The sequence below is a fragment of the Lipotes vexillifer genome, unplaced genomic scaffold (genome assembly GCF_000442215.2).
Source record: "Lipotes vexillifer unplaced genomic scaffold, Lipotes_vexillifer_v1.1 scaffold496, whole genome shotgun sequence".
In the NCBI taxonomy this organism is placed as follows: domain Eukaryota; kingdom Metazoa; phylum Chordata; class Mammalia; order Artiodactyla; family Lipotidae; genus Lipotes; species Lipotes vexillifer.
This window is the reverse complement of record NW_006786690.1, coordinates 9,412,413-9,425,214: the sequence shown is the minus strand read 5'-3', so window position 1 is coordinate 9,425,214 and position 12,802 is coordinate 9,412,413. Positions and strand designations below refer to the sequence as shown.

At 48.9% G+C, this 12,802-nt stretch overlaps 1 pseudogene; it reads right to left on the bottom strand.

The window, feature by feature from the left end:
- Positions 1-772: 772 nt before the first annotated feature.
- On the bottom strand, positions 773-2,736 carry LOC103078389 (polyadenylate-binding protein 4 pseudogene; annotated as a pseudogene).
- Between the last annotated feature and the right edge of the window lie 10,066 nt (positions 2,737-12,802).

The following is a 12,802-nucleotide window of genomic DNA, read 5'->3' as shown; positions in this document are numbered from 1 at the left end:
CGCCCCACACACACACACACACACACACACACACACACACACACACACAAATTAGAGCTCACCCACACTGCTAACCTCTGTCTCGCTCTCATCTGCCTGCCACATCACCAGCATACTCTCAAATTAGCAGTTAATTTGGTCCTGTGGATGTGTGTGGGTGTGTGCTTTTTAAACACAGTATGTGATAAAACTCCCTTTCCAGCTGAATCTGAATTTTGAATACCCCTTTGTATCAGAGACAGAACCATGTAAATGACATGCAAAAAGGGAATGGTGGTAAATTTCATTTGTAATGGCTAGATATCGGCTCAGTGAAAGCAAAAGAAGTCAGAGGGATGCAGAATATTAAAAGCAAGTTGACTTTCCAGAGAGGCAGGGAGATGGAATGGTTAAGTATGCAGTCCTTTGGGAGGTTCAGATCCTGTTATATCAGTCATTTTTATTTATTTATTTATTATGGAGATTTTTTTCTTTATTGAGAAACTTAAGACTTGGGTACATCAAACAAAACCAATTTCTGGGGGGAAAAATCAAAACTCATAATAGAAAAAAAAGTTAACACTGTCTGGGCCATATCAAAACCCAGAGAATATATTCTTTTAATTGAAAAATTCTAGGCACGTCATAATTGACCTTTTGATACAAAATGACCTACTAAATTCGCAATTTGTGGTTCTTGGTGTTGAGGTCCATAGGACAAGCTAGGAAGTCTTCAAACCTTGAGCTGAATTCCATGAGGGTTTATTTGGCTTGTGAATCGCTTTGTCCTTGTCTAAGAGGTAGCAGCAGCAACAGCGCTCACCTTCTGGGCACCTTCTTTCTCGGCATGATGAGCCTGTAGGACCACCACAGCTTCATCCACGTGGGAGAGGAGCGACTCGGGGACTCCAGCACGTGCAGCAGCTCCGAGTTGTCAATCTCCGGCAGCATCCCCGTAATCTTCCTGGCCAGGTTTGAGTGCATCGTCTGGATGAGCAGGAACAAACGTTCACCCAGCATCTGCTTCTGCTCCTGGGGGGGTGCTGCGGCCAGCATGGAGGCAGTCAGCGGCTCCTGCCCCTGCACATGGACCGCAGGCTGGGGTGTCTGCAGGGGCTGGATGGCAGGGTGAGGGCTGCGGACACTGGAGGTGTATTTGTAAGGTGCAACAGCCCGAGCAGCAGTGGCAGCAACAGCAGCACGAGGCGCTATGTTCTGCCCAGCTGTGGGAACACCTCCAGACTGGCAGCTGTCAGTCGGCCCTTGCTGGGTGGCACCAGCCCCACCAAAGTCCATAGCCAAGCGGTCTGGGCACTCAGATCCGACTCTCTGAGCGGTAGTAGGGAGGCCGCGAGAGGCCAGAGCATTACCAGTTGGAGCCAGATGGCAAACAGCTGGACGAGGCCCAGACTGGCGTATAGCACTTGGCATTCCTTGGAAGCCTTGAGGTCTCCCACCTTGCTGCCAGCGTGGATTAGGCCTCATCTGTGCTAATTGGTTAGGTAATACGGAGGTCTTCCCTGGGCCTGTGGAACTGCTGGCACAAAGTAGCCCCCAGCTGCTGGAAATGATTTAAGATGGCATTGGCGGGGACTGCTTTCATCCTGGCCACCCGCTGCATATACTGGTTGGTCAGCTGAGCCTTTCTCTCTTCCTTTCTCTGGGCCAGGGCGACATACAGTGGCTTGAAGCCCATGATGCGTCCGTTCATCTCTGTGACTGCTTTGGTTGCCTCTTCCGGGGATGAGAAGCAGACAAAGGCAAACCCTTTGCTTCTCCCATCCTCCAGCATCACCTTAGCACTGCTGATTGATCCAAAAGGAGAGAACTTTTTCCTTAACTTCTCATCATCAATGGTGTCATCCAAGTTCTTAATGTAGAGATTCACCCCCTGACAGCGACTAATTCTCTCCTGTTAGAGCTGTTCAAATTTCCGCTTTAACTCGGCCTGCCGTTCCACTTTCTTCTGTGCACGGCCAACGAAAATGACTTTCCCACTGATTTCTTTTCCATTCATCTCTTCCACGGCCTTATTGGCATCCTCGTGTTTTTTGTAACTCACAAAGCCAAAGCCTTTGGATTTCCCACTAGGATCTCTCATCACCTTGACAGAGTCTTACCAAACTGGCTGAATAGCTCTTTCAGACTCTCATCATCCACCTGTTCCCCAAAGTTTTTGATATGAACATTGGCGAATTCCTTGGCTTTGGCTCCAAACTCAGCTTCCCACTCTTTTTGATACTTGAATCTGCCCACAAACACTCTGTGGTCGTTGAGGAGCATGCCGTTCATCCTCTCAATGACCTTGTTGGCAGCCTCCTGGGTCTCAAAGTGGACAAAGGCATCACTCTTACAGCCGTTCTCATCACACACCACCTTGCAGGACAATGTTTCCAAAAGCAGAAAAAGTATCATACGGTGCCTTGTTATCTATATGTCCAGGTTCTTGATGAAGGTATTTCCCACACCAAATTTTCTCAAAGAGGGATGCCTCTGAGCCCACATGATATGGATTGGTTTTCCCTTAATCACATCAAAGTTCATGGTATCCAAGGCCCGATCCACGAAAGCTGTCTGCTGGAAGTTGATGTAGGCATAACCCAGGGAGTGGCGGGTGAGCATATCGCGGCAGACTCAGATGGACAGCACAGGCCCGGCAGGACTGAACTTTTCGTTCAGCATGGCCTCGATGACGTCCGAGTACAGGTCACCCACGTACAGGGGGGCCATGGGGTAGCTGCTGGCCGCAGCGTTCATCTCCCCACCACCCCGAGCCCCACCAGGAGGACTTCTTGGAGGGACCACACAGGACAAAGGGGGCTCCCCTACGAGCCGTGGCCCGTGCCGCGGCTCACAGGTGGCAGTGAAGCTCAGAGAAGCTGGAGTCGTCTCTGAGGGAAGGGCCTGAGAGGAGTTCGGGGACAGCCCGGAAGAGACTGCCAAACCGCAGACAAAAGGCTCTCAAAAACAATATGGCCCTCCCTGGGAGTTTGTAAGTTTCCGCTGTCCTGGTCTGGAAGCTCCCAATTTCAAAAAATGAAAAAAATTAAAACGGGGACTGCCCTCCAAATTACAAAAATTCTTCCAGAGGCAGCCCAATGGTGCCCACGGCGGCCTCCTGAACGTGCGTTTCTCTATAAATATAGGCCTCGGGCTCCCGGCAGTTTAAGATTACAGCAGCCCAGGGAAGAGGGAAACCAAGTACTTGTTGGTGCCCACTCGGCAAGCCTGGGGCGGCCGGAGCGCGCAGCTGCCTCCCACGCCGGGCTGGAGAAGGGCTGCGTGGACATGTGGAGCGCGGAGGCCTGCGCGCCGGGGGGCGAGGGCGGCAGGTGCGGGGCTGCCACGCTGTGCGGCGGGCGGAGGCGCGTGAACACGGGCGTGGGAGCGGCTCACCACTGCACCAACGGACGGGGACCGACGGACGCCTAGGTGCGGTGGCAGCGGGCAGGCTGGAAGCGTGCAGAAGTGACTGCCCCGCGGGTCCTCCGAGGAGGATTCGCTCTTTTTTTTCTTTCTTTTCTTTTAAGATTAAAAAAAAAATTATTTATTTAATTAATTTATTTTTGGCTGTGGTGGGTCTTTGTAGCTGCGCGTGGGCTTCTCTAGTTGCGGCGCGTGGGCTTCTCATTGCGGTGGCTTCTTTTGTTGTGGAGCACGGGCTCTAGGTGCACGGGCTTCAGTAGTTGTGGCTCGCAGGCTCAGTAGTTGTGGCACGGGCTCTAGAGCGCGGGCTCAGTAGTTGTGGCGCACGGGCTTAGTTGCTCCGTGGCATGTGGGATCCTCCCGGACCAGGGCTCGAACCTGTGTCCCTTTCATTGGCAGGCGGATTCTTAACCACTGAGCCACCAGGAAAGTCCCTGGTGGATTTTAAAGCGTTTTGGGTCTTTTTTTTTTTTTTTTAAATCCTTTTCTTTTTTTTTTTTTTTTCTTCAGGCTGCTAGGCCCGAAAGCGGCAGAGGCTGCAGCGACCCGGGGCGGAGAGAGGACAGCCATTTATTACGTGACCTTCAGCAAGTTACTTAACCTCTCTGTGCCTTAGTTTCCTATTGTGTAAAATGGGGGAAAAAAATCATAGTCACCTCACAGGGAGGAGGAGAAAATGAATTAGTATCTGTAAGGAGCTATCAATTTTCAACTGGTGGTGGGAAGCCCAGCTGGGGGGAGATATAAGGTAAAAGGGAACTGTGAATTATTAGGAGGAAGAGATTATGCTAATCAGGATGGAAAGACTTCAGCATAAATAAGATGCCAAGGGTTTCAGGCAGCTTTAAAAACTTATTTAAAAGTACATATGTGGGCTTCCCTGGTGGCGCAGTGCTTGAGAGTCCGCCTGCCGATGCAGGAGACGCGGGTTCGTGCCCCGTTTCGGGAAGATCCCACATGCCGCGGAGCGGCTGGGCCCGTGAGCCATGGCCGCTGAGCCTGCGCGTCCGGAGCCTGTGCTCCGCAAATGGGAGAGGCCACAACAGTGAGAGGCCCGCATAACGCAAGGAAAAAAAAAAAAAAAAATAAAAAAAAAAAAATAAAAGTACATATGTAATTAAATTCTCACTGTGTAAAAATTTCAAGCAACACAGATAAATTTTAAATCCCCTCGGTCACGCTTCCTTTCCAGAGGTGATTACTATTGTCAGTTTCATGGGATTGCTCTCATACCTTTTTTTTGCATGTGTAGACACATATATGTGTCTATGGAAATCCATGGCTTTGCTTGACTTTTTTTTTAATATATCAAGTGATTTTTAATATATCAAGTGCTCTGTCTTGGAGCTCTTTCCATGTCAGTACACATAGATCTATTTCATCTTACATGCTACAAAATATATAAATGGGAGGTACCATGATCATTCCTCAGGTAGTTTCTTTTTTTAAAAAATTTTATGTTATGGGCTTCCCTGGTGGCGCAGTGGTTGAGAGTCCGCCTGCCGATGCAGGGGACACAGGTTCGTGCCCCGGTCTGGGAAGATCCCACATGCCACGAAGCGGCTAGGCCCGTGAGCCATGGCTGGTGAGCCTAGGCGTCTGGAGCCTGTGCTCCGCAACGGGAGAGGCCACAACAATGAGAGGCCTGCGTACAGAAAAAAAAAGAAAAATTTTATGTTATGTGTGTTTTTAAAAAATATTTTATTTATTTAGTTGCGGCAGGCGGGCTCCTTAGTTGTGGCATGCGAACTCTTAGTTGCACATGCACGTGGGATCTAGTTCCCTGGCCAGGGATCAAACCTGAGCCCTCTGTATTGGGAGCACGGAGTCGTAACCACTGCGCCACCAGGGAAATCCCTCCTCAGAGAGTTTCTTAATAGCAACAAAGGAATATATGTTACTGACCTCTTTCTAAAATACAGGATTGGTCATGTGACTGCAGCAGCCCCAAACCTTCAGGGGGTTCCCATTGCTCGAAACCTAGTATTTCCAGTATGACTTCAGTCTATATCTTTGCCATTCCCTATAATCACCATTTCTCAAGCTTGTCATATACTTACACCCCTTCGTGTCCTTGCTCAGCTCGGCAGCCTTTCCTTCCTTCTCTGCCCAGTCGTGCGTTCCTGCGTTCATTCAACAGTCTAGCCCAGATGAACACCAAGGCCACCCTTGGTCACTCTCCTAGCTGGAAATAATTGTGTGTGTGTGCATGTGCGTGTGCACGCATGTATATATGATTCCACAGCTTTTGTGCCTTATTCATTCCTCCATTCAGCAAATATTTATCAAGTGTCTATTCCATCTGTTTGCCTCTTTGTTCTCTCTCCCTGACTCTCTCAGTTCCTTGAGGGATGAGATCATATCTCAGACACAGGGTTTTCAGGGAGAAGAGACATCCTGGTTTGCTCAGCATGGTTCCAGTTTTCATCTGTTAAACTGATAGAATTATTAGCAGTGCCCCCTTTCATTCTGGTTTAGATGAAAAATTATATGATCACTCCAGTTTTACACACAATAGATGCTTCCAGTAATATTAACAAAAAAGAATGAATGGGTGGATGAATGAATATAATTTACATTTCATGATTGTGAGATGCCATCTGACTCTGAGCGGAAGACTTGAGAGCATATTCTGTATTATGTAGAAGTTATTTCACTTTGGGCTCTATTGCCTTTGAAGGGTTTACAGGAATCCTATAATCTCCAGACACTTGCTTGCAGGTAGCAGGTGTTCTCGTTATAAGATTCGAAATAGTTCATCTAGTATGCTAAAAAATGACAAGTGCAAAGGCAGCATTTATGAAGAAAAGAATGATGACTCATTGAACTTGGGTTAGAAAGTTGTTCCTAAGATGAGGTAGTCAAGAGCAGGGGTTCAGCGGGTGAGCTCTGGAATCAGACCACTTGGGTACAATGAATCCAGGTTCTGCTGCTTCCTGCTGTGTAAACTGGAGCAAGTCACTTCCTCTCTGAGCCTCAGTTTCCTCATCTATAAAGTGGGGATAATTCTCACAGCCTTGTTGTGAGAATTAGATGAGATGATGAATCTAAACTGTTAGGCTGAACTATATGAAATCAACTCTATTTGACCCTTGTGACCTTTAAAAATGGCATTTCATATAGTTCAACCTGGCAGGTGCCTGGCAGGGAGTCAGTGTTTGAGAAATGGTGGCTATTATTACCTCATCTGATTGGGCTATTTCTGCTTCCATTGCCTAGCTGAAGAAGCGTTTCATTGTTTTAGTCAAAACATATTTGCTGAGCACTGACTATGTGCCAGGAACTGCCATCGGGAGGAAAACAAAGCAGTCCTTTTAAAGGTATCTTTTAACACTTCAGTGGCAGAGAAGCTTATGAGTAGGGCCCTAGAATGCCAGTCAGAGACTGTCCTTAAAGGGTCATCATGGGGTTTACCCGTGACTGTGATAAAGTGGGCCTTAGCTTGCAGACTGTGAGGGGCTGAGGCAAAAGCAAACTGAATTGGGTAGTTTGCTTAGAGACTAGCTAGAGACCAGGCCTTTGCTTTCTCAGAAGTCAGGGCCGAACCGGAGCCCAGCTGGATGGGGGGTGAGGCATAGGTAGAAAACCAGATTGCCACATCAGCCAGGCTTGAGGCAAAGCTGCAGAGCTGAGCTTTCTGCCTGGACATGTCTTTTTCTGGTTGTCCAGATAGAGGAAAGATTCCACATGCTGCCATTTGGTGTCACCGCACTATATTGAGTTACCAATAACATTGCCGTCAGTCCCCTGGAGCTGATGCCACTTGGGCAAGGATCCTGGATAAGTCCCACTGGGCAGGCAGAGTTCATCCTTGGCTGCTCTTTTGTTTAGGGGGGAAGGGATCCCACTCCCACAGGCTTTTGGCTATGTCAGGGTCTGGATCAGATCCTATCTGGAATGAAGGGGCTGAGATAATGGGGACCCCAACTCCCCTCACCTGGGAACCAAAGACATCTTACATTAAAATGCAGAATCAAGTTGTATCCCGGGGAATGATGAGGGAAAAGAGGCTAGAGGTGAGGGAATTATGTTTTCCCTTTCCATGGGGCTGGTGGGGATTCGCTTCCTAAAGTGGGCAGAGGGGACTTGGTGAAAGGCACTCCCCTTGCCAAGAGAGAGGCCAGTCCTGGTAACGTGGCAGCAGCCACGGTTCAGGCAAGAGGACTTTCTGAAGGGACAAGGCTCTGTACACCAGGGCCAGGGAGGGCCGATGTCTATCTTCTGTCTCTCTCTGGTATTATAACAATCAACTTTTAGGAATTCCCTGGCAGTTCAGTGGATAGGACTCTGCACTTTCACTGCTGCGAGCGCGGGTTCGATCGCTGGTCGGGGAACTAAGATCCTGCAAGATACGTGGTGCAGCCAAAATCAAAAACAAAAAAACCCACAGTCAACTTTTGTTAGCGTTGCAGTTGGCCCAGCTGGATTCTGGGGATTTAAGGAATGTGCCTATTTCTATAACTGGGACTCAGCCTGGTGGAGAGGATTCTACAACTGCACCTTCCAATATGATCCGCTTGTGGCTATCGAACACTTAAAACGTGGCTAGTTTTTTTTTTTTTTTTTGCGTTACGCGGGCCTCTCACTGTCGTGGCCTTTCCCATTGTGGAGTACAGGCTCCAGATGCGCAGGCTCAGCGGCCATGGCTCACGGGCCCAGCCGCTCCGCGGCATGTGGGGTCTTCCCGGACCGGGGCACAAACCCATGTCCCCTGCATCAGCAGGCGGACTCTCAATCACTGCGCCACCAGGGAAGCCCTGTGGCTAGTCTTAAGAGAGATGTGATATAAGTATAAAACATATATCAGCTTTCAAAGACTTACTACCAAAGAAGAGAATGTGAAATATTTCATTAATATTTAAAAATTTTGGTTACCTGTCAAAATGATAATTTGGATATACTGCAATAAAGAAGACATTATTAAATTAACTTCACCTGTTTTTCACTTTTTAAAATATGGTACCAGGAAATTAAAAATTACATGTGGGGCTTGCATTGTATTTCTTTTCTTTTCTTTTTTTTAAGGGGATGGGAAGCTCTCTGGGAACTCTTGTTTTGTTTTATAATTTTATTTATTTATTTTTGGCTGCGTTGGGTCTTCATTGCTGCGCGCGGGCTTTCTCTAGTTGCGGCGAGCTGGGACTACTCTTCATTGTGGTGCGCTGGCTTCTCATTCCGGTGGCTTCTCTCATTGTGGAGCATGGGCTCTAGGTGCGTGGGCTTCAGTAGTTGTGGCATGTGGGCTCAGTAGTTGCAACTCGCGGGCTCTAGAGCGCAGGCTCAGTGGTTGTGGCGCACGGACTTTGTTGCTCCACGGCATGTGGCACCTTCCTGGACCAGGGCTTGAACCCGTGTCCCCTGCATTGGCAGGCGGATTCTTAACCACTGTGCCACCAGGGAAGCCCCTTGCATTGTATTTCTATTGGAAGGTGCTGTTCTAGACGTCTCAGGGTGACTTTCAGCAATCCTGAGGTGAGTGAGTGGCCAAGATGTGAAAACACCAGCAGGATGAGTTTAACACACCAGCATCCCTTGGGGAATCTCAGAAATAGGTGCATCAGGAAAACCCCATAGAAAATTGGCTTGGGCCACATTAATTGGGTATAAAAGGGAAGAATGACCTCAGAGGGCTGGACCCACGGGCTAAGTCCAGGAATAAGAGAACTAGTGATTTTCATCTTGCAGTGGCCTTTGCAAATGGCTGCGTCAGAACATCTGTCCAGAAACCCAAGATGGGGCTGAGGGGTAAGAACCCCCCAGGTGCATTCCAAAGTGCTTGGAAGTGGCTTCTAGGTGTAGCAACCAACTAGGTGGTTCTATTTTAGAGCCTCGGGGGTTTGTTCACAAAGACCCTGTTAGATCGTGGCTATGTTGTATGGATTTTATACCATGGGTCAAATCATAAATACCCACGTGCAACAATTCCATATTACGAGAACATGATATTACTCAGAGCAGTGGACACAGTCAGTGCTCTGCCTAGATCCTTTTCTGGCCCATTTCCCAGCTCTTGTGACTCTGCTGCTAAAAACTACAGCTGTGGAGAATTCCCTGGTGGTCCAGTGGTTAGGACTCTGCGCGATCGCTGCCGCCAAGGGCGCGGGTTCAATCTTTGATCAGGGAACTAAGATCCTGCAAGCCATACGGTGTGGCAAAAAAACAAAACAAAACTACAGCTGGATGATTGCCCATAGGCTACGGGTGCCCCCCTTGCCTGTTCAGAGAGCCAAAGTCCCCATAGCTAATGACCGACTCGTGTAGCTACATGAAACTCGGCTTCCAGATGGAACAACTGAGCTGCCACTTACGCTCTAGAGCTCTCCGGTGACCAGGGTGAGGCTACATCTGAAATCACACTCTTGGCTTCTTCCCATTCCTGGCCCTGCTCCCTCCACTTCCTTCCTGGTTTCTCCTGGAGGCTCTTCCTTAATAAGTTACTTGTTCCCAAATGCTCACCTCGGGGTCTGCTTTTGGGGAGCCCCACCAGAAACACTGTCAGACTTTACTCTGGGTGTTGGTCTTAACCTTGGGTGGTGGCCATTTAATACACACCTACTGAATGCGTGTGGGATTCCAAACCCTTGAGGTACCCTTGCTGAGAGCCCTGACCCTGTGTGCAGAGGGGCAGGGGCTGGAGGACCAGGAGAGGGCCTGCGTATGGCTGCCTCCTTCCAGGCCATGGCCGTGAAGCAACCATGAACATCACACCAACAGCCACGTGACTTCCCATCTGACCATTTATTTTCTTGCTGTTTACTCAAGTTCTTCCCCAAACATCTTTTGATCTCCAGCATATGGCCTCTCGTCCAGAAAGCTGAAACTGTGCCCCGCTTCTTGCCATCTTCATGATACCCCCTGCTGTCTTATACACAGTATTTCAAAATAAAGATTGAAACAGGAACTTAGCTGAGTTTTGCAACACAGAAGTGTATTCTAGGTCTACATTTATAGAAAGTGGTGGGTGGGGAAGACTGATGAGTCCAGGGGGGACTGGGGGAGATGTCCGTGCCAAGGGTAGTCACATGAGTGGGCAAGCAAGATGGGAATGAGTGAGTCCTGGGGGCTCCAGAATCATCAGAAGTTACTGACTTATTGATGGGGAGAGCCTTAGAAAAATCTAGAAACACACACTGTCTCCACCTGGGAAGCACTCACTTCCCTTTAAGGCAGACTAGAAAAAAAATGAAAGAAAGCCCCAAAACCCACATTAACCAAACACACACACACACACACACACACACACACACACACACACACACACACACATCAAAGTCTAAGTCTCCAGATAAACATCCACAAATAGGCACTTGGTGTCTTCAGCTCTGGGGTTGGAGAGATCTGGGGCTTTGGCCCCCAAAGGCAGGAGCCACTGTCCCCAAAGGGGGGGGACAACAGCTTCTGAAGGCCCTGGGGTCTGATCTGTTAGGTGGTACTGGCCCAGCTGGATGGGAAGGAGGCCTGTTTAAAGACCCAACCCCCTCATTTCACTGAGATAGTGACTTGCTGGAAGCTCTGTGTCCTGTGCATTTCCTGAATATAGCGAATTGGTATTTCTAAAGAGCACATCCCTGAAAGGGCAAAGGCTGGCCATTTAAATGTGGGCATCTCAGGTTGGGAACTGACCGGCTCCATTAGCAGGGGCCAGATGCAGTTTGCTGCTAAGCACTGTGTCCTCGGGGCCCACCGCTGTGCCTGGCACTTAGGAGGCATACAATATATGTTTGCTGAATGAGTGAATAATCCAAGAAGAAAATCCCATTCTCTAAGTATACAAATTTACAACCTTTTCATTGGTTATATATCAGTTCCTCTCTAACCCTCAGAGTGGAATTATAATTCACTTATTCTCCTCAATCAGCTGTGGCCTTAAAGGAATACTTTTTAGCTGAAACTGAGTCTTTTCAGTTGGAGCCAGAGAATGAATCTGATTATGTCCAAAGGAGAGGGTCTTCAGCAAATGCACTGAAGAAACTTCAGTGCGATAATCAATCCATCTCTAAGGCCAGCAGCTGGCCCAGAACTGGCTGTTCAGGCCGGAGGTTAGGACAGGGTCTTTATGTGTTGGATCTGGGGTCTGGAGAGGAGAGGCAGGTCTTTCATTGCGTCCTGGGGGATGGTCTGAGCCTGGCTGGTGGGGAAAAAGTCCTTGTCTAGCTGTCTGGAGAGACGGCGTTGGAATAGGAAGTGGAGGCTGTGAGAGGAGGGAGGTCAGGGACTGGCCAGAGAATCAAGGACCCAGCAAGAGAAGACTGATATGGCTCACCCTGGGGCATCCTGATACAGTGAACTCTCCAGCCACAGGGATGCTGGTGTGGGGAGCAACCCCCAAGCATCTGGGAGAGCCTGGGTCCATGAGAAGGAAGAAGCATAAGAATCTTGTAAACAGGGAAGGCTGCTCTGATAAAATCCACTTCCAGGGAAGGCTGTAAGCTCAATTACTGGACCCTCAGGGAGTCTAAGTCTAAGGAGGCTAGCCAACAGTGTCGACACTGCAGAGGGAAAGCCAAGGGGATTTGACAGAGGCTGTTAAGGAATGAATAATTGGGGGTGTCCAGGTGCCCAAGGGAGGTGAATTTCAAAGGATGATGACAGTTCAAGGTATATCTGGGGTTCCAGAATCCCTTTCCATGCCATCTACCTTGACCCACAAGGCATGGCTACAGGGACAACTGGTCATCCCAGAACCTCCTTCCCTTCTCCCCTCATTCAGTTTTGGACAAGAGACTAAAGATTCTTTGGGGAAGGGTTTGGGTAAAGCAGTTTTTGTTTCGTTTTGTTTTTCACGTCAGGGCTATACAGACACTGGCCAAATGTCCAGCTATTTTCAGGAAGGACAGCACAGAGGCTCAGGGGGTGACTTCGTGGACCCTGAGGCCCTTCTGAGGGAAGGCAAGGCACAGATATCTCAAATCCCCTCCCCGCGTCTGGAGGACGCGGCCTCCAGTCCACGTCAGGCAGGGGGATTCTCTGGGGGTGTGAAGAGTCTGGGGAACTCAAGGAAGGAGGGAGGTGCCCAGGCCCCTGTAGTGTGAACCCTGACAGGCAGATTTTCTCCTTCTTCTAATACGAGTGCCTGACTCAGCTTTGATTGCTGAGCATCCACTTCAAACATGGCGATCTTGAGTAAACACGTTGCCAGCCACACAACTAGATGAAGAGCCAGGCCGCCTCCCCCCACTGAGGCTCCTTTCTTTTAGAGATCTTGATTGCTTTTGATAACTGACCATTTGGGCCACCTGCCTTTTTCCTCTTTCCTCGCTTTAAATTCCCACTCTTATGCTTTAAATTCACCAATAAAGAGTGAGCCCTCGAAATCCTAGGCCCTCACCCTCAACTCCCATAAAAGCAGAACCCCAGTTCCGTGGGTTTTCTCTCTCTCTCCCCATGACCTCACTGT